Below are 23003 nucleotides of genomic sequence, written 5' to 3'. Positions count from 1 at the left end.
TCTCGTCTTTCCTATATATGACCCAGTGCACATCTCATTGTCTTACCACCTTCAAAACATACCACAGATAAAGCCTGTTAAATACATCGGAATGATTTATAACGCCTCTCCCAACTGGCCACCACACATGGATCACGTGACTGGAAAAGGTACCCGTGCAATTGGCATATTGCGTAGGCTGATCAATCTGCGAATGGTATTGAGGACAGATATACTCGTAATGATATATAGTATGTACGTTCGTGCTGTATTAGAATTTGGTTGTGTGCTCTCCTCTGGAGCTCCAGCCTACCAGCCTCACCCTCAGATTCTCTTAGAAAGAGAAGTATTACGTTTATGTTGAGGGCTTCCTAAATATGTTGCAAATTCTGTTCTTTATCTAGAACCGCGTGCTCCTCCCCCTTCGTTCAGGTTCCGCCTTTTGACAGCGCAGACTCCCCGCAGGGGCGTCTGCGTAAGCAGGCGTTTGGTGTGTTGCGACACCACGTACCCGAGCACACGAGGGTTGGACCCTCCCGCGTGTAGCCGTGCGCGGCTTAGCCGTGCCTGGGGAAAGGGGGATCCTGGAGGTTGAGCCGATGCTGGGTGTTTGGACCTTTAACGCACGCCGGCGGAAGCAACACATCTCTTTGGCCTCCGCTTCACATAGACGGCACCCCCGGGCTGACCCACGCGGGGGAAATCGGCAGTCACCTTTTCCTGTCCCCCTCTTCGATCTTTATCTTTTCCTTTCACTATTTTATCTTTCCTGCCTCCTATTTACTTCATTTCATTTCCAAGTTTCCGGGCGGCCAGGGTTAACCATGTGGGCGTGGCCTTCCTTGGTCATGGTTATATGGTTATAGCAGTTATGTATGGCTAGTGGTTTCTAAAACACTCCCGTATTGGGCTCCATGGTGGGCGGCCAGCTTAGCTGCCGAACGTATATGTGATTTGATGGATAGAACTCCCTCTTCAGCAAAACCTGATCGGAGGCCGAAAAGGCACCGGACCGAGGTAATGAACTTCAATAAACCAAGTGATAGCTTCACAAAATTTTTTGTCATCACGTCTGAAACTGAACAAAAAATTCAAGACATGTCCCCCTTCCTCATCGTTAAAGCACTTAACGAGTGTATTGGTGAGACCTACAAAGCCAAGAAAATGAATTCTGGAGACCTCTTGCTCGAAGTTATGACGGCTGAGCATAGCAGGCAGATTAAGAAACTTGAGAAGATTGGCGAGAACAGTGTGTCTGTCTCGCCACATCGGACACTGAACTACGCGAAGGGTGTGATTTCAGATACAGAACTCCTTAAGTGCACAGACGAGGAAATCGAAGAAGCCTTGAGAGATCAGGGTGTTCTTGCTGCAAGAGAATAAAAGTTAGAAGAAATGACAGTGAAATTCCGACCAAGCACATTCTGCTGACCTTCAACTCCATACGCTTTCATGTGCCGTTAAGGCCGCTTACCTGTACCTTAGAGTAAGACCTTATTTGCCCAATCCCCGCCGGTGCTTTCGGTGTCAGAAATATGGGCACGGATCCCAATCTTGTCGTGGAAGAGCAACCTGTGCTAAATGCAGTCAACCAGACCATGGTGATGAGACGTGCACAAACTAGCTGTGCTGCGCAAACTGCGCGGGTCAGCACGCGGCATTTTCCAGATCTTGTCCTCAGTGGAAAAAAGAAAAAGAAATGATTGCATTGAATGTACGGGAGAACATATCATACATTGAAGCGAAAAAGAGAGTCGCGTTTGCTGATAGAGGTACTTACGCACAGGCTGTGCACAGAAGGCGTGCGCCGCCGATGGTGTCAGTTGGAACCCAGGTGGAGCTGCTGGACAAGGTGTCAGCTCTCCGGCCCTCCTCACCCAGTGAAATAACAGACGCTCGTCGCAACCCTCTCCCAAGAGGCCCAGCGGCTTCTGCTGAGGCTGACAGCAGTCAGCACGCGGTAGAGGCCACGAAGGTCTCAACGCCGGTGCTGAAGGACCGCTTTCTTTCCAAGAAGACGGCACCTTCACCAAGCACCATCAACGATGAACGCCCAAAGGGCGATGATATGATGGAAGTGTGTCCGCCGGACACGAATCAAACAAAAGAGCCTACATCTGGTAGGCAAACCAAAAAGTCGGGTATTCCCCCTGGAAAACACAAAGGGGGTAGACTTCCTGTCATTCCCCCTGCCAAGGAGACGTGACCTAAAAAGCATTTTAGCAAGTTTCTTGCTCATTCACATATGTCATCTTTGTGACCTTTTACATAGAATCCCTTCGTGAAGTACTTCATCTTCCACATCATCAAATATGGCTACTATTGTGCAGTGGAACTGCCGTGGTTTAAGAACTAATATTGATGACATTTACGATCTTTTCGAGGATGCTGAGGCTTCTGTTATGTGTTTGCAAGAAACTCATATGAAAGGTTGCCACAAACAACCTCTGCGTCGATATAGCATCTTTCGCAAAGATAGGGAACAGGCGTCAGTCGCATCTGGAGGAGTCGCTACAGTGGCTGCTCAAGGAGTCCCAGTACGTGAAGTGAAGCTTAACACGAACTTAGAAGCTGTTGCAGTAAAGGTTCAGATAGAAAAAACAATAACAGTATGCTCCCTGTACTTACCACCAGGTAAGAATATCACAATAAACGAATTAGAAAATCTCGTGAAAGAACTTCCAGAACCTTTCCTTTTATTAGGTGATTTTAATGCTCATAATAACATCTGGGGCAGTAGCCACACTGACGCAAGGGGGAAAATGGTAGAAGAATTTTTAGACAACTGCAATGTGTACCTTTTTAATGATGGAAAGCCAACATATTTTATTGCTAAATCACAATCTACTTCAAGTATTGACCTCTCCTGTGGCACGCCGTCACTTGCTGGATTTTTTATTTGGGACGTGAGGGAAAACCCACGTGGCAGCGACCACTACCCTATAATACTCAAGCCGATTGACGCACCTCCAACAATGCCAGCACGAAGACAGAGATGGAAGCTGGGTAAAGCAGACTGGTCTCTTTTTTGGAAAGGTCCGAAATAAGGATTGATGATTCATGATGTCATCGCACTCAATATTGACAACTTATGTGATGCGATAACGAAACCAATTTTAGATGCAGCTGAAAACTCCATACCACTTTCACAAGGGAAACTTCCACGTAGACCAAAACCGTGGTGGAATGATGCATGTGATAAAGCTCGTAGGAAACAAAACTGTGCATGTTCTCGACTAAACAGGTACCCAACTTTCGAAAATTTATTGTTTTTTAAACAAAAGCGCAGTGAGGCTAGAAGAGAAAGACGGATAGCAAAAAGAACATCATGGGTGAAATATCTGAGCTCGATAAACAGTCACACAAGTACATTAGTCTGGGAGAAAGTGAGAAATATTGACGGTGTTCATACAGAATACACACTCCCTAGATTTGACGAGGAAACGGATCTTAAAGGGAAGCAAATATACTTGGCGTGCACTTTGCTGGAATTTCGTGTGACGCTCACTACACTCCCGAGTTTGTTAAGATAAAGGCCACTGCAGAAAAGAAAGATCTTCGGATATCACTGAATAGTACTGAGCCATATAACTGTCCTTTTACAAAAACTGAACTCTTCGATGCGATATATTTAGGGAAGAGCCATTCAGCAGGTCCGGACAACATACACTACGAAATGCTGCGACACCTACATATGAACACGTACGACACAATCCTTCACCTCTTCAACAGGTTGTGGGCGGAAGGCTATTTTCCAAAAGCATGGAAGAAAGCGATAGTTCTACCACTTCTAAAACCTGGAAACGCTCGCTCTGATCCTAACAGTTATCACCCCATTGCCTTAACCAGTTGTTTAGGAAAACATTCTAGAGATTGGTTAACAAACGGCTTGTACACTTTTTGGAAAGTAACGGGTTACTTGATCAGTACCAGTGTGGCTTTAGACTCAATCGCAGTACAATCGACCAATTAGTACGGTTAGAAACAAAAATCCGTGAATCTGTCGTCCAAAGGCAACATTGCGTCTCCGTTTTCTTTGACTTATCAAAAGCGTATGATACGACGTAGAGACATGGCATTTTATTCGACTTGCACAGATACTGAATAAAAGGGCACATGCTTGGTATAATCAAAAGCTATTTGGAGGACCGAACTTTTCAGGTGATGTTTGGACCAACTTTCTCCAACTGTTTTATACAGAAGAATGGAGTGCCGCAAGGTGGAGTATTGAGCGTTACACTATTTTTAGTGAAGCTCAATTCGATAACTACAGTTATTCCTTCTTCCCTAATGTATTCTTTATATGTCGATGACATTCAACTTTGTTTCTCCTCTTGTAATATGGCTACTTGCGAACGCCAACTCCAGTTGGGTGTAAACTCTATAGTGCGATGGGCAAACGAAAATGGTTTTAAATTTTGCGCAGAAAAAACAATATGCGTACCTTTCAGTCAATACCGAAGGCTCACACCGGACCCAACATTACATATTAAAGGACAGCAAATCACAGTAAAGAACAAACACAAATTTCTTGGTATGATCTTTGACAAGAAATTCAACTTCAAAGCGCACATCGCTTATGCAAAACAGAAATCTCTGAAATCCATAAATTTAATAAAGCTCCTATCCCACCGATCATGGGGTTCAGATAGAATATGTCTGCTTCGCATATACAATGCAGTTGTCCGGTCACAATTAGACTACGGATGTTTTGTGTACTGCTCAGCTCGAAAGTCGGCATTAGAGGTTCTTGATCCGGTGCATCATCTTGGACTACGTCTGTGTTCCGGCGCGTTTCGTACGTCTCCCATACAAAGCTTGTATGCAGAAACCAACCAGCTGTCTTTGGAACACAGAAGACTATTTGTTGGAAACATGTACATAATGAGAGTACTGTCCTGTTCAATGCATCCTTGTAGACTACTATTTACAAGGCTGCGCTTTGAAATACATTTTAGCAACAAACCGGCAATCATTCCTTCCTTTTTTTATCGGGTACCAAAAGCTGAATGCGGACCTATGTTACGACGTAAGAAATAAATTCTTGCAAGATGAACCTTCTTTTGCTCCTTGGGAGATGAAACATGCGCAATGCGACTTTAGGTTAACAACAGACAGAAAACAATTTTCACCAGGAGAGGCGTTACTAAGTGAATATTTAGAAATAGAATCATAATATAATTCTTGCATGAAATACTTCACAGATGGATCAATAAGCAATGGCAATGTAGGCGCTGCAGTGACATCAATTTGAAAAACAAATGAGTCTTCCAAGTCAGGCTACTGTCTTTACTGCAGAACTTCATGCCATTTCGTTAGCTCTTGAAGACATCCTGAAAAGAGGAAATAATCAATCTGTTATATTTAGCAACTCCTTGAGCTCTCTTCAAGCTCTCGCATCTAGGTTACCATCTAGAAATAATCTACTGAAGAAAATGAAAAAATCAATACACAACATGTCACAAGAGAACGTTAAATGTCACTTTCTGCTGGATTCCTAGTCATGTAGGAATTCCCGGGAATGAAAGAGCAGATTTTATGGCAGCCCGTACCAAATATATGGTGCTACATGATGTTGGCCTACCTTGGCAAGATTATAAAGCCACTTTAAGAATAGCAGTTGAGAAACACTGGCAGGAAGTGTGGGATCAAGCAAAACTTAACAAGCTTCATTGCATAAAACCTATTTTACGAGAATGGCAGAGTTGTCGCCACAGACAAAGCTTTTACGAGGTTATTTTATGTCGCTTAAGAATTGGTCACACAAGGCTGACACATAGTTACTTAATAACACACCACAACCAACATGCCAACACTGCGGTGAAAATATAAACGTGCTACATATTTTAATAAGATGTCCTGGCTTAGAAAAATGCAGGGAATGATATTTTAATATTTTTTACGAAAAAAGAATCCCTATCCATTCTATGTTCTTATTAAGCGATGAACCACTGGTCCCATATGAAGATACTTTTAACTTTTTAAAAGCCACAGGAATCCTACAAGAACTATAGCACATTTCATGTTTTATATGTTTACTTGGCCATTTACACCATTTTACAGCATTTAAACAGATAAGCTAATCCGAAAAACATGTGCTTGGCGCATTATAGTCTGCACGGCTGCTGCGCCATAAGAATCCCAAATCATCATCATCATCATTGACAGTGCAGACTATCTTGAGAATTTATGCATCAACGCTGCCCCCCCCTCTCCCCGACGTTCTCAAACAATATTTATTTCCCAGCCTGCGTTGCTTTTTGTGTCATCTGGCCGCGAATGTATACTCCGTAAGTTACATTCGTGCAAAAATTACTTGACCCTCTGGACATGTGCATATGCAATGTGCTTCCGATTGCGAACAGACCTGTTACCGCGAATGTTGCGTTTAATGACATTTTCCCTAATAATGCAAAATTACTTCCACATCGTATTCTGTATAGTACGTCTATTACAAGATCATCTGTAGAACCTTCAGACAATTGTCGGAATTGCGACAGATGCTTCGCAATATGAAGAAAAGTCAGGTGTAGGTATATTTTCCCCTATTCTTGATTGGACATTTTCTGTTCGGCTGGCGGCAGATTTTATACCCATCTTTCTTTAGCCGAATTTGTGGCAGTGGTGCTGGCTCTACGCAAATTAGCCCCATCAATTACGTCAGCCGTGACAGTCACTGATTCATTATCATTGTGCTCATACCTTACTGCTTCTCGTGACTCGCGTAATGGGGGCGTTTCATTCATTATTGCCTGAGTACTTGGGAAGTGTGCCTTTAATTTGGGTGCCTGTCCATAAAGGACTAATTACGAATTAAATCGCAGACTGTCTAGCCAAGGCATCGATAAGCGACCCGATTCTCCCGCATTGTCCTCTGACTCCTCATGTCTTTGCTGCTAGATTTCGCAGGAGTGTCATTTGCAGGCATATTCAGGTTGCGCAATAACTAACTCTATGGATTACCGACATGTTCTATACCCTTGGCAAAGAGATTTTTGCCACACACGAAAAATTGAAGTGTCCATCACGAGGCTACGCTGCCGTTTACCTACGTTAAACTTCTATCTACACAGGCACGGTATGGTTCCCTCACCATTATGCTCATTCTGTGGCGAACCGGAGATGATAGACCATTTCTTGTTGTCTTGTAGGTGTTTTCCTGTAATAAGAAAAAGATTGCTGGCAATCCCGCTTGGCAATAATGGCCTAGATTTATCTGTGCTTGTAATGTTATGTTTTGGAGCCTCCATTATTGGGTTCAGCCAGAAAAAAATGTTTACTTGACAATCCAAAATGACCTGGTTGAAACTAATCGATTATTATGTTACACTGGTCGTTCCCCTTTCCCACCATAGTTTTCTTTTATTTATTTATTTACTTGGTTTATCTATCATCAGTTCTTTTGTTCGGAGTTTTCTTCTGATTGCTTCTTTCTCTCTCAAAAAGAAAAAGACTTTCTAAGCTCCAACGTTCAAATTGTCGATTCCCTTGTTTTTTATACACCTGATTTAAACACCCGATTCACGGTGAATCCCCCACTGTGGGTATGCGCCACAACCACTCCGGAGAACAACACCTCCCTATAGTGGGTCGAGCCATACCACTAGGGAGCAGTCCAAACGAAGATCGCTCGCGCTGTGCCGAACGACGCATTTCGTGGACCCTGAGTTACACGGCTTAGGAACTGCCGATTGAACGTCACGAGGCGCATCACTGCTCGAGGATGTCAGCGCCGTCAGGTCAGAAGGCGAAGAAAGGAAGCCGTAAGCCGGCGGCCGCTTCTTCGGCGGCCACCACGCCTCTAGGCGCCGCCGCGTCAGCTAGCTTCACTTCAGGATCTCTGACAAGACGCCGGCGAGCTCTGATGCTACAACAGGGGCTCGAAGTGGCTCTGCTGAATGGCGTCGAAGCTGTCGCTCGGCTTCCGCGGCGCAACCCTCCTGCCTCTGCGGCTGACAACGGCCACGACGATGGCCCCTGCGCGGCCGACCACACACCGGGCCGCTTGCCTCGGGGGGTCTCTCGAGGTTCGGGTACTCCTGCGCGGAGCAGTCCGCGACGATCGGTGCAAAGCCGAAGTCCAGCCGCGCTCGGCAAATCTGAAGACGCCGCTGACGGAGCCGGGCAGACCGGGTGCACGCCGAGCCGCTAGTGCCGGCCCGCGTCGTAGCCCAGCGCAGGCGTTCCGTTCGCTGCAATCCACCCGGTCAGCACTGCGGCGGCCTTCTTATGAGCGGGAAGGCCACAGAAGGAACAACGCCGACGCCAACTTTGCATTTTGACAGCAATAAAACATCAGGCCTCGTCTCGCGTACTGTATTATTACCCCAGGTGACCGTCAATGCTGAAAGTCGCGATGGTTTCCGGTGTCGCGCCGAAAACATATCTGCATGTACTACTTAAGGGTCACTTTGTTTCCACGCTTGCAGGATTCAATGGCTTTTGTGCGTAAATGTTCATGCGGACGCAGCAGCCATATGATATGAGAGTTAGCCACGGCATCGCTGCCAACGCTTCGATCGCTCCTGAGGCTGCCGCGGGTGTAGGCATATTAAGCTACAATGCCTATTAAAGCAGCCGGTGCCAAATGATGGAACTGTCTGAACATCCTGCACTGTACTGCTACCAGGCCGCCGGGCATTTAATTTTTTTATTTCATAATACGCCTAATGTATGCTTTAGTTTTATTAGTTAATGAATTGTTCGTATTACTTGTTTCAAGTGTCAGCACTGAAATGTAAAAACAAGTTGGCAGTTTCCCTCCCCCCCCCCACCCAAAAAAATAAAATAAACGCGAATCAGTGACAACGGTAGCTGCTGCGCCATCGCGTATAACAAATCCGAGTGTTGTTGCTGCGCCTGAGCGCTGCAATTCCGACAGGGCTTGATACGACAGCAACCCAACGCAATTGGTCACATGTGGTATGATCGTCACAATTTTTCCTTGGCAGAACGTTGTCCCCGCCGACAGTCAGGTGCGACATGTTTGCGGAGATTGAGAAGACCTTAACATTTCATTCGATATTATTATGGGCTACTATCAGTGAGATAGGAACGCGGTAGTTAAAATATTATGGCGATGATAATCTCTAATGGCATCCCCATTGAAGCAGGGCTGCAACGAATAGTCACCTAGCCTCAAGCTGCTTGAGCTAATCAGCTTGACTACATCTATTGCAGTCTAGCATCTGGCCTATCTCTACTTTATATATTCTAACCCTTTTTAGCGCGATAGAAATTACACGGATAGAGGGATCGATGCTACGAGCGTCCCCTTTGAAACGCGTTGAAGGGTTGCGCCACCAAGCTTTTCTTATTATTTTGCCTGATGTCTTACCTATTTTAATACAGTGCAATACTAGGCGAGTTAATTAATCTTCACAGTAAAGGCAGCGCAAAAATAGCAGCAACACAAGGCAGAGAAGTACACAGAATACGCGCTGGACGTAGCGCCTGACCTGTGTACCTCTCTGTCTTGTGCTGCCGTTATATTTGCGCTGCTTTTACTATGCTTACCAATTTTATTTCTTTTTGCTATACGCAGAAAATTCCTAGCATCAAACCTTGTGAACCATTATTGGTAACTTTGCTTTTGTACGCCTCCGTTGTTTGTGGTCTGCCTACTTTTCTGCCACCAAACGTCCAATCAGCTTGATATGAGTTACTGACATGTTTACTTGCCCATGCTATCCCTGAAACGAAGGCCTTCAAGCAGGCCAGCGGCGCATAAACCGTCAGCTGGGTATATATCGTCACATTCTAATAAAACATGTTTCATCGTTTCCCTAGGTTTACCGCAGCAAGCCCATGCTTCTTCCTTGGTGTACTTAGCTTTATAACTACGCGTTCTAAGGCTACCTGATCACGCATATGTCAGTCATCATAAACTGTTTCTTTCGTGAATTCGCTTTTACCTCGTAAGTAGTTACTCATAGCAGGTTTCCTTTCTATTGCAGCCATCCAGAAGATTGTCTCAGTCTCTCTGTCCTTGCGTTTAACGTTTTTTGATGCCACGTTGCTTACTATACCGGTCGCATACTTGCTGATAAGCGTTTTAGTTCTTTTCCTCCACTGTGAATCAATGTTTTTCCTGTACAAATGCCTGAAAACTCTCCCCGCCCATTTACTTTCTTCCATAGTTAATTTTACCGTGAGCTTTTCTCACTTCAAAGCTTGTCCAGCCCATATCACCTTGCACAGCTTCATTTATAGTCTTCCCGTGAGCGCCCAATGCGAGGCGTCCCACTCACGTTTGATTGACATCGAGTCCTGTTTGTAACTCTGACTTCGAACCAACAAGCGCATTTCGAAATGCAAGTCCTGGAACCATTATACACTTCCACACAGCCGAGACACCTCGTATCTATTGTATCCCCATGGAGTTCTGTGTTTCATTATGGCCGCATTTCTCTTCCACTCTGCTATTGGCGTTTTTTTTTTCTCCTGTGGTTCCATATATCTCTTGTCCTCGGTGGAGCAGCGTTGGCCACTGCCACTGGCGGAAAGTATTCTTAACTCTAAGGCAGAGGCTTCGCACATGAACGCATCAATATAGCGTTAGTCTGAATTGGGACGTACTTTTTTTGGTGGAACGATACTGAACGTGCGCTAGGTTAAGCATACATTGTAGACGGACCCCGGAACAGGGGAGCAAGAGGGCCCAAGCCCGTCCCCCCCCCCCCACTCCCTCTGTCTTTCATCCCCGCTCACCCTTGCCTGTCATGGCCCCGTCTACTGCTTGTTGCCGCCATGTTGCATAAACAAAAAGTTGGTAATCATCCCTCCTCGTGTCTCTCGTGTTATCTGTCCCTTGTCTCTGGTGCTGCCGGCGAGCCAATTGAGCAAAAAGCGATGTTCGATCTACCCTCAGACATGTCGGGGACGAAATTTAGCATGGACCGCACACGAGGAGCTGCCCAACATGAAGCCCAAGTTTTCAGTAAGCAGCACATGTCGGTTGGTTAAACGCTTTTGCAAACAACGTTCTTCTCGCTGTGCCTGGGCTGTCGAGGATACGCGCGACACGGCTGCAGGCGGAGCAGCAAAGTGAGACGGAAACAAGTAACGCAAGCAACTAACGTCAAATACTGTTAAGAAACGTGGTGTGGCGACGGTTATCTTCGTTCCTTCATTTTATTCGCACTTTTTTGCGATTGCGAATGCATATATACATATATGCGCATCGTGTGCTCCGGGAAGCACCGTGCCTACACAGGCCAGAAGTATACCGAATATGCCAATAATATGACCGGCGCATTCGTCGCACGCCTACAGGCCAAACGGTTAAGCACGCCGGCGAAGGCTGTCGAGTAATCTTGCGTCACCCGGCCACTTGGATTAGGCACACTAAGCACCGCCTGCCCGGACATGTCGCCTTCGCACACTCCGAATCGCGCTATCTTTGCTGGGATAAAAAAAAAAAATACGCGTTAACGGATAAAATTGTGAGGTTTTAATATTGCATAAACGCACATGAAGGCTACGAACTTTTGGTAAACAATCATCTTCACATGATTTACTGGCAGCGACAACTGTGTAAAGCCCTGTCAGGCTTTCTAGCGCCTAGTTTGTATCAACCCGCGCTGCTCCGCTTCAGTCTTGGAGGGATCGGCGCTCACGCGAATTGTATGTGCGCCACGACGCTGGCTTCTCAACAGAAGATAGGCAGTTTCTTTCAGCCCGCACCAAAACGTTTATGTGAAACAACCGAAACTCCGCAAGGTATTACATATTACGCCTGTACGTGTTTCTTTACATTCTTGAGCGCATGTGTAAATTTTATTGTTTTATTCGCTTCTTCATTTTGCATTGTTAGCGATAGGTGCCTGTCCTATGTCTCCGTCCCAGCAATGCAGTATTACGCAAGAAACATACTCTGACGGTAAGCCTTGTCGATTGAAACGGCGATTAAAATGGCGATGTCGGAAGTTGCGACTGCCATAGATATTGCCGATGGACAACGACTACGGCCTGATTGCATCCAGCCTTCCCAGTCATCGTCATCGTCCACAGACCGTTTCTCAGGTAAACTGTCTCCAGTTTTGAGGATATTATGCGTGCACCACAACTTTAAAAGGAGGATAGACTCTCAGTGTGCGTATAAAGCCTCTGCAGATCTGCCGAGATGGCCACACATGCCACAGTAAAAAAAATTATTTTCTTCTCTTCGTAGAAACGCCTGCGATGTAGCGGCCACTTCACCAAACCGGAAGAAAGCTGGACTTGAGCAAGGCAGGCTGTACGCACTTGCTTGGTGGCGGGAGTTCACCGTGGAGCTAACCGAGTGACGACGGGTCAGTTCCATCCGGCCTTCGCTCGGTTCCTTCCCAAAGCTACACAATCCAAAGAAACAAAAGTAACAGGTCCTGCCAGCGGGATCAGTTTAAAAAAATTCGCGTGGCTATCCTTCGACGGAAAAAGCGATGTAGTGTCTTGTCACCAGTGCGTTTCATTTTCCAAGGGAAAGTGTTGCAGGCTTAGAGCAGCACAACCAGCTCTTGTGAAAACTGGTTTGCATAACTGAAAAGAAACTATGGAGAGGTTCCGGCGGCATAAGAAAAGCCAGTTCCGCTTAGATTCTTTGAACCACAACCCGTCGAGGCGGAGGGTTTTCCGTGTAAAACAGCCTCTAACAAAGCAATGTAGCACGCAGCTGAAGCAAGCCAGGACGGCACTAGGTGTCATTGTAAGCTCTGTCCGCTACCTGTGCCGCAACGTCCAAGCCCTGATTGGGCACACTAAGTACGATGGAAATGTACTCGATTTGCCTGATGAAAGGAGAGGAGATGTTCAAGCATAAAGGAAATGGATGACAAAAAGGAACAAATCGATACGCAGTGACATGCAGAACGAGTTAATTGAGATCATGGCCCACACGATATAGCGAGAAATCGTTAGAGATGCGGTTTCGAGTCCGTTCGACGGCATAATAGCTGACAGAACAACTGAAGCGACAGGTGAAGATTAGTTTGTCATCTGTGTGCATTGGGTTGACAGGGCCCTCAATATTCACGAAAATTACATTGGCCTGTGGAACGCGCCAGCTATCAGGGCTGACACACTGTGTATGGCCATCAAAGATATGATTTCACGCCTTGGCCTTGATTTCCATAACATTCATGGCCACTGCTTTGACGCGTAAATTAACATGTCCGGCAGTTTAGCAGAAGTGCCGAAAAAGGTTAGTGATTAAGAGCCGAAATCTCTGTATGTGCATTGCAGAAATTACTACCTAGATCTTGGATTGCAGGAAACTTGTAAGAGCTGCGATATCATTGGCGATGTTTTGAGTACCGTAAAAGATATTTCCAAAATCATTCTTGAATCAAAAAGCGCAAAAGTGTTTGTTCGTTTATTATTCTGCCCCCAACTCGCCGTGGTTGCTTAGTGGCTATGGTGTTGGGCTGCTAAGCACGAGGTCGCTGGATTGGATGCCGGCCACGGCTGTTGCATTTCCATGGTAACGGAAACATCCGTGTACTTAGATTTAGGTGCACGTTAAAGAACCCCAGATGGTCCCAATTTCCGGAGTCCCTCACTACGGCGTACCTGATAATCAGATAGTGGTTTTGGCACGTCAAACCCCATAATTTACTTTTTTGATTGTTCTGCCCTCAGTAGGGGGTTCATCGGATGAATCAGAGCCAAAGCGAAATAGTATTCCGCAACTGTGCCTGACTAGGCACACACTCAGGGTAAAGTCAATGAAAAGGTTCCCTGAGAACTACACCAAGGTCCAAGAAACACTGAGTGAGATCGTTCAGGTAACAGCCTCGATGGCAGGCGACAGCAAAGCCGTTTTGAAAGGATACCAAACACTTCTGGGAAAGTTTAAAACGTTGTTGGGAATAAACATCTCCATAAAGGTCTGTTTTTTCTTTGTTAGGGAGTAGCAAGTGTCCTCCAATGCTTAACGTTTCGTGCTGCAGATGGTAAAGAAGCTTCAGAAACTCTGTGCGAGGCAATGTCCCGACTGTGGTCTGAAACCACGTTTCAGACGTCGTGGGACCGCACGAGCACTGTTGTAACTCAGCTAGGTCGGAAGTAGCCTCGCGGTGGAAGGCCTACAAAGCCGCCGAGGAGGGGTTTGAGATGTCCAGCACGTCTATCCCGCCATTTGCGCTAGATTGCAAAGCAACATTGCTCAAACAATACTTCGAAGCGATCGACCGTATTACGAGTGAAATGCGGCGGCGCTTTCGTCAGCCTGGTATGGAACAGCTAGTGAAATTAGAAGGCACGTTGATTGACGCTGCCAGAGAAAGACAATTCAATGCTAACGACCCAAACCTTGCATTAGGCCTGCACGCAGCTGATTTTGATCTCACCCGTCTCTCGGCGCAGTTCTTACGTTTTCCTTTTATTTTGTCCAATGTCGCGTCTTCATCAAGTGAAAGCATTTGGAAGACTCTGCAGGCAAACTACGAACAAGTCCATGAGCTACTAGACCATGTCACGAAATGCATACAACCTCTTTCTGTACCCGGATCTACAGCTTTGGCAGAGCACTAATTCAGTGCTTTACGGAGAATGAAAACTCATTTGCGGAACCGCATAGCGCAGAGGATCGTCCGCAGGGGGTGTGTATATATTTCGTGTGGGTGCGATTCCTATTAGATGACTTTCCCTTTTTCTTGTACACTGAATCTGCAGCTGAGGATATAAAGATGGAAAGAATAAATGTGGTGTTGTTTTCTTTGTCTTTTATACTATATTCTAGTCATTAAGTTTTTTTTTGTTTGCGCACGCTTTTAAAAGGGAACTTGTAGCATGGACACTTTCGTGAATAAAAATATGCAAATGTGGAGAGTAATAAATGTTATTCGTTGAAAATTCAGCTTCACCTGTTTCTCGTTCTTTGTGTGTGCGTGCGTGCGTGTGTGCGTGCGTGCGTGCGTGCGTGTGTGTGTGTGTGTGTGTGTGTGTGTGTGTGTGTGTGTGTGTGTGTGTGTGTGTGTGTGTGTGTGTGTGTGTGTGTGTGTGTGTGTGTGTGTGTGTGTGTGTGTGTGTGTGTGTGTGTGTGTGTGTGTGTGTGTGTGTGTGTGTGTGTGTGCGCGCGTGCGTGCGTGCGTGCGTGCGTGCGTGCGTGCGTGTGTGCACATTTACTAAAATGACTAGCTGAAGCGCGCACATAATTAGTGTTTATATAAGCTATTATAAAGCAACTAGCTGCAGTAGCAGTGTAGGCTGAAAGTACTACAGCGCAAGAGGTGCACGGCAATAAAATGATGTATGAATAATATGAGGCTAACTTCTGATCAGTTGTTACCGATATAATGTAGAAATCAATATATGTTTTCTTAAAAATTTTTTTCAAGAAAGCTAAACTAGAAATACAAGAATGGTCTCATTTCCTCCCATGTGTGCCAGCACCCCTGTACTCAGAAAATACTTTCGGAGTCACTTATTGCAGATGTAGTTGCAGTGACCGTCTACGCAGGCGCCCTTATACTGTTTTCGGATGTAACTAGCATGGTGCATGCGGAGTCATGTCCCGCGCCACATCTCACTGTTGTAGTCCTGTATGACTACTGTCGTAAACTCATTAGGCGCGAAGCCGCCACTGCATGTAGCTCTAGCGGTATCCCTATGGCTTTCCTGAAGTTACTCAGTGCTGGGCTTACGCCAATACTAACGTTCGCATACAACAGCCCCAGTAAGGTTTTTTCTTCTTCTTTTTCCTTCACCGCCGAGTCCTCCTTTCATGCTTTTTTCGTTTGTTGATTGTCGCTTTCGGCTGTCCTTGAGCCGCTTCCCTATTTTCGTGCTTCGGTATTCCGGGTTCAAGCTTGTGGATGTAAATAATGTGAACAGTATTAGCATTGCGCGTGCGTTCGCGTAGTGCGAAGACGTGGAAATGCGGATGGTTCCTCACCGGCGGCAAGTTGTTTTTTTCATCCGCTTTGGTTGCCAATAATTTATCATTTCTTTAATTCAAATAGCAAGTACAAGAAATTTTCCCTATGCTGTCCTTGGTGTTTTTGTTTGTGGGCTTCTTATGATATGATTATAATAATAATTCGACGACTAGATTCGAACAGAGGACCCTTAGCACAGCAGCCTGATGCTCCAACGATTAGGCCATGGGCGCATACCTGAGTACCAAAATAGGAAATCCTCAAGAACTTTCCGCGCGCAAGCCAGGCCATTGAGACGCTTTGGGTGTTTTATTGTGCTATAAATGATTTGAACACTCCACGCGGTTTTTCGCCATTGTCAAGTATTACACGTAGAAGTTCCCATTTCATTTATTTTCATGCGTTACCTGAAGAACGTAACTAACATTACCTGTACGATTTCCTTTGCCTCAGAATTTTAACGCCAGGGGGCGAAAGATGTCTAGGGGTATTTGTGTACTACTCGCAAAGACCAATGCACAGAAGAAGCCGTATTCTAAGACATCAGCTTAGACAGCTGTGCTTGTTGGAACTAATTGTGACACAGCCTATGCAGACCGTGCAGGCCCTTGGCTGGGCTGTTCCATCGTTTTCCCACACGCAGAATAGCCAGGGTAGTGTGGCTAGAATAGTACTTGCCCCTACAGGCTTCGTGCAGCGAAGCACCGCGTGCCTAACCTCGGGAAAACATGCTCCCGTGCGTGTTGCCAGAATGCCCGCCGTGGAGATGCAACGAAACGCTAATCGCACTGAAGCAAGGCGCGCTCGGGTACGCGCCCAGACCGCTCCGTTGCCCTAGATGTAGCTCGGCAATGTGATGCTCCATGTGTCCGGCGCACGCTGCAGATTAACGCCCCGAGGCCCCCAGACGTGCAGCTGCAGCAACAGGAGGCCGAGGCCACAACGTCGGCAAAACCCTGCAGTTCGAAAGCGGGAAGGCGACGCACACGCCGCGCCCGGCGTGGGCATGGCGCGCAGTACGGCAACGCGAGCTCGACACAATTTAGGCGACCACGAGGCCCGACCGATGCTGCTCGCGGTCACCGAGTTCTCTCTGCTCAGCGTCTACGTACGCCACACAACGCGTGTTCACTCTTTCAGCTGATCTTTGCTGCAAATCGTACAGGCACTACAGCTGGGAACCTTCGTGTAATATTTTCTAACATGTTATTATCGCGTGCGTTGTTTATAGCCTTGATGGAAAACGTGTGATTTCTTAATGCAAGTAACTCAACAAAACTGTTTAGTGCTCGGATTCGAACAGAGAACCTCCAGCATAGAAGATATGTACTATAACCATACACCACCGACGCTTCTTCTCCCGCAAAGCGTGCCTCAAAAACACGTCGTAGTTTTGGCCCGTGAAACACAGGAAATTTAACATTAACGCGTCTTCATACGTCGAAATGTGGGCCCATCTCGAAAATAGTGCAGTAAAAAAGAAAAAAAAAAGGAAATCTAAGCCGATCCCCAAAATAATGCAGCTTAAAACTGTGGGCCGATTGCGCACGTAGAGAAAGAGAGAGGAAGAGGTGCTATTTTGTGGGGGGCAACCCTTCAGGGAACGTGGTTCAGTATCTTGGGGAAGGGGAGGGGATGTATAAAGAAGAAAGAAGAGACAGAAGGTCGAGGCGGCCACAGAACCCTTGGCTGTCAGCGGTAGCCAGGCGGCGCGTTCACAAGTTACACGACAGCGCTGTGTCGTCCTTGAACGTGAGACGGTGCCTGAAGGCGGAGCTGCGGTGCCGACCCGGTAACAGCACTTGCGATACCGAGACCGTACGGAGTCCCATGCGTCCAAATTACGCGTAGAGAGAAGCTATCTCTTTGCAGAAAGCAGGGGACACAAACAAAGACGGTGCTCCGTTGTTTCAGCGCAATCAAAAGAGTTTATAATAAGAGTCCGACGCTCCTCCTCCTGCTGCTCCTCTCAAGCGAAGGGTGGCGCGAATTGCGTGCGGTGCACAGTGACTCCGCCCCTATATCACCCATAACTCGTTAACGAAAACTGCATTTTATCGACTTTACCTGGATGTTGAATAGTCGTCCAACTTAATTTTTTTTTTTTTGCTTTAATCAGAGTTGCTCTAACCACACGAACCTAGTTGATAATAAACAGCCGAATGCTTTGGGATGAGAGCTCGCCCGATTCTGTGAATTAGTCCCCCTTTTTTTTTTCACGTGCACCAAGACTGGTAGATTGTTCCTGGCCACTATAATATAATTTACTGTGAATTCTATTAGTATTTTAGAATACTTCACGCACTTTCTGGTATCAATGTCCGAACCTATCATTTTTTTTTTGACGCCAAATTGGGTCACTGGTTATGAGTCGCTCGATATGAGGATGATGATGATGATGATGATGATGACTTGATGTGTTTGGCGCATCTCACGAGAACTTACCAAGGGTCGGGCAGATTTCACATGTGTGTTAAGGTAACAAATATAAAATTTTCTAATTTTGATTAATAATTAAAGCGAGGAAACTTCAAAACGATTCAGTAGACAGTCATTCAAAAAAGTATATATAATATAAATGAGGCAATAAAGGAGTAATGAAATGAATAATACGGGCAATAATCGAACCGGTTTGATTCAATAATGAATTTTTGTATGGCGATGCATACATTCCTGCGGAAATTCCCAACACAGACGCTACGAAAGACAGGAGTACCGGAGAGTTCAATGGCAGGTCGAGTTGTCACGTTTTATGCTCCAGTGTCCTTTTTCACAGGGAGGAGAAACGCCGGAATTCCAGTAAATAATGTTCAATTGTGTCTAATGAGTTGCAAAAATGGCACAAAGTGGAAATTGCCAAACCAGATCGGTGCATGTATAAATTTAGGGAGGGAGTTGACAACGCTGTCTCGTTAATGTCACTTCCTTCTGTCTGGTTTTGCAAAATTTCTTGCTCCAAGGGAATTGTAAGTGGTTTAGTTCCGAGGATGTCGTTAGACCTACTTTTGATGTTAAAAGGATGTATGTTCTAAAGGTGACAGATGTGATAAAACCCGTCGTTTGAAGAAGGGTAAGCACAGGGCCGCTGATAGAACGCTTGGCCAAGGTGTGTGTCGCTTCATTCATAAATATGCCTTTGTGCCCAGGTGGCCATATTAATAGTAAACTCCGCAAATGACTTGGAGCCAGTGAGTAGAAAGTTTTTAATATATGCGACTTGCGGGAGCAGTAAGTGAGGTGCACAGCGATAAAGAGTGCGTGATTATTACCGCGGTTGACCTGGAAGCTTGTAGCTTGCGCAAAGCTAGGACAAGAGCTAGGAATTCCGCTAGGAATATGGAAGTGAATATTGGATATCTGCGTAATTGTAATCACCGTAATCACCATCGCAATCATCATATAATATAAAATACATCATTAGCAATTACACACGCATGGACAGGAACCAGGCTAATCGCGTTAACGTCGGCAATCATCTCGAAAAGATGGATGCACTGGGAATTATTATTATTATTATTATTATTATTATTATTATTATTAAGCAAATTTTACGCCCGCATCTAGCGAGAGGGTGGACTCGACGACGACGATGTGAAACAAAAAAAAGCACGCTCGGCTCTCGCACGGTCGGCACCAGCCAGAAAAAGAAAGCTCGCCATTGTTTCGCCGAGCTTAGGAATTTGTTCCTTGTCGACAACAGAGGTGAGCGGCAAGCACGTCTCGGGGATGGCCGCGCCGTCTGCGAAGGGCTCCGGCGAAAGCGCGGCTAAGCCGACCAGCTCGCCTCCCGCTGCCGCGCCGTGCTCCCCGCCGCCGGGTGTGGTGACGAGGAGGCGCCGGGCCCGTCTTCTTCGAGCCGGCTACGAAGTCGCCCTGCTGAGCGGCGTCGAGGAGTGCGCTAGGCCCAAGCGGCGCCGACGCTCGTCGGCGAAGCCGGGCTTGCGTGGCCGCAGTGTGCACTGAACGATCGAGCGCGGAACGACGAAGCTCCATGTGCGCGCACGCCCAGCTGCACCGACACGAGGGGCGTGGATGCTTCAGACTGGTTGCTGAAACGCAGTGGATGGTTTTCGAGCTGATAGAAATGCTCCTCAGAAAAGTGACCGAGTACTGATGCTGCATCGCGAGCAGGTGCAACGAACGGAAAACATTTTCGCGGAACATCGACACCGGCGTAGGCGCGAATGGCTGCGCGAAGGGCGAAAAGCGTGAATATATACGTGGTGATTGTGTGCTATTTTTACTCCGTGTTGCTCCGGCGGAATGTCTTTCTTTATAGCTCAATAATGGCGCTTTTGCCTGTTTACTTGGACGACTTCTCTACCAGAATGGAGGTTACTAATAGTTACTGCATTGCAACGTCATCCCGCCCCCGTCTCAGATACCTCGTTAAACCAATCCTTAATTACGAGAAATAGCTACATTCACTTGCGAAAGCAGTGTGATGGTTATCAGTTGCGAAGCACCCTTTCTCAGGTCGGTCTGAAACGCTCCAAGAAACGGGCACCTTGCTCTGCGTTGCGTGGCATCTTGTGTATGTGAAGATAGTTGTGGCCTAAATACAAGTGTTCGCCATTCAACTCTGTCGTTTCTGCTTTCTTTTTTTTTTATCTCGTTCTTTATTGCGGCTCTTATTTGAGGTGCTTAAGTTGAAGACTGATATATATACTGTTATAACGCGATAATTTCGCATGCTCCTCCGAAAAAGAAAAAGAAATTGCAGTTTTTCCCGTAATGCGAACCAGTACCGCCATTTATGTCGCAACATTACACGTATTGCACTGTTTCGGCGCATATCGCTTCGAGTGAACATTGATGATGATGATGGTGATTATGATGATGATTATGATGATGATGTCCTTGAGCAGTTTGGCGCTTACCCACTCGCGGGGATTGGCCAAGAGTCGGGCAGACTTTGCTTATGTATTGAAATGCTAGGTACCTGAGATGGTACCTGAGATGGAAAAACTTTCTTCGTCGTTCACGTCCGCGAATATACGCACGCAAGGTTCCTCTAGCGGCCAGTCGCGCGGTCATTTTGCGTGTATGCGCGGGTTTCCTTCACGGTCGGAAAAATCCCCTTTATGTAGTACGCATTGAGCGACAGGAAGCTGTATCGGGAGTTTTTTTTTTCCATGTTACTCTACAATTTTCTCATTCACACTTTCATGTATTCATAATATTTGAGAACTTGATCAATTATGACTAATTATGCAATTAGGCGTGATGCAAAAAGATAATCTCAGTATTTCCAAGCGACGCCCAGGAACATTACAGTGCTTCTGTTCAGTTACGTTGCATTTGCATATGTTTTAAAAACCTTCGCGAATGATAGTTGGGGCACCCTGTATACATCGTCGTCATCGTGGCAACCGGAACACGTTGAAGAGAATTCACGCTTAATTCAACAGAAAAAAGTGCTTTGTGTAAGCTGTTCTGAGATACGAGACGATTAAGATGTCAGTACGCTGTGGAAGCTGAAGGTCCAGCTTGTACTCATCATGTGGGTCAAATGCATATCAGATTTATTCTTTTGCGCTTCGTGCGAACGAGTTAGACGCGTGCAGTTCTATCTTGAGGCCTCGTAAGATGCGCCATGCGTCCGACTGGGACATGGGAATAAATCGGCCTTTTCAATTTGTATGTACCGCTCTTGCTAACGCAATCCTCCGTTTCACTTCCTTCGATTTCGCAGTGACTTGCACCAACTAAAATACCACATGTTGTTTTAACCTTGTAGCTTGATTAAGTTATTTTAGGAGAGCGTAGGTTACACGTGCGCCTGTTTGCCTGGAGCGGAATTTTCAGGGCGCGTAAGAGCCGCCGAGTAATTAGCGAAATGACGAGCCAGTTTCTTTGCGCGTCTGACACTTTGATGAAGCTGATGGCAAGTAAAATGGCCACGAACGACGAAGTCGTTGAAGAGGAAGGATCACCCGATCGACACGCATGTTATTCGCGCAACGCTGGAATGACAAATGCTGAAATACAACTTTTTGCGGTAACGGAGCCACCTAGTCCGCATTAACGAAGTCTTGTTGCCATTAAAGAGACGGTGTGGGGCCAACTGCGTCGCTGACGGCTGACGTGGCGTTTTTACAGCGAAGTATGTCTTTTTATGGTTAAATTGCGGGTAGTTAGAGAATTCCGGTAGACTATTATAAATCCCGATGTCAGAAAGAGCTTAAATCAAGCCAGCGATAAAATGCAAAAAAAAAAAAGCAGGATAGAAAGCAGATATGTTTCCAAGCTTCTGATGTTGCTTTTTGTATTTCAGCGCTGGCTTCATTCACGCTCTTTCACGTCGGTGCTGACTGATAGGTCAGCGGTCATGGTGGCGTACCGGCTTCGGCGTCGCCTTGCCACGCCCGAGTTCGCGGCATCAAATCGCGGCTGCGGCGGCCGCATTTCGATACGGGTAAAATTCCTAATAACGCCAAGTGGTCAAGATTAATACGGAATCCCCCAGTACGACGTGCCTCATAATCCTGTCGTGCTTTTGGCCCGTGAAACCAGAGAATATTTTAATATCACTTATAGATCAGCTGCAGATCCCGGCGTCAGCCCATCATAAAACCTGGGGGCGGGACCGCGGCGTTCAGGTGGCATAATATTCTTTTTTTTATGTAGCGAATAGGCGGAGTGGCAAGGTTGAACCCGGCCAATGCTTCCACTTTCAAGAGGGGAAAAAAGAAAGGTCATGCAGCGTGGCCTCAACACGCGAAGTCGAGAAAGAAGTAGCAATCACACGATTGCTACTTCAATCTCACCCGTGGGCAACGTAATACCTGCTGGACATTGATAAGTGCTCCTCTTCGTTGACGAGGGTCGCCCGCGTCGGTGCGGCATCGTGCGCGGGATGGCGCACAGGCTGCGGGATTTGCTGATTTGGAATTGACGGCTGACGGTCCGCGAGGTGCGCGCTGGCACCTATTTATTCCTAGATGCATTTGTGAAGCGTCGCTTTACAGTTTCAGTGAAGCGCCATTGCATTGTGCAAACGCGTGAAGAACGTTTCAGTTGAGCCGCAGCAAGCTTAAAAGGAAGGTTTCCTTGCGGATGAAAGAAAATCCGTGTGTTCTTTTGCGGGAGCTTCCATGCCATTGCGTGCTGCAGTCTCAGGCATCGATGGAGCGAGACACTGTGCGCGAAGCATGCATCGATAAT

At 46.4% G+C, this 23003-nt stretch overlaps 1 long non-coding RNA gene across 1 annotated transcript; it reads right to left on the bottom strand.

Annotated features, from left to right (window-relative positions):
• Positions 1–3925: 3925 nt before the first annotated feature.
• Positions 3926–8389, bottom strand: LOC140215381 (uncharacterized). Its single transcript, XR_011892339.1, has 3 exons — positions 7358–8389; positions 7073–7138; positions 3926–5312 (listed from the first exon to the last, which is right to left on the bottom strand). It is a non-coding gene; the product is annotated as an uncharacterized lncRNA (long non-coding RNA).
• Positions 8390–23003: the final 14614 nt, after the last annotated feature.

The sequence above is a fragment of the Dermacentor andersoni genome, chromosome 1 (assembly GCF_023375885.2).
Source record: "Dermacentor andersoni chromosome 1, qqDerAnde1_hic_scaffold, whole genome shotgun sequence".
NCBI classification, from domain to species: Eukaryota; Metazoa; Arthropoda; class Arachnida; order Ixodida; family Ixodidae; genus Dermacentor; species Dermacentor andersoni.
This window is presented reverse-complemented; position numbering and strand designations above follow the sequence as displayed.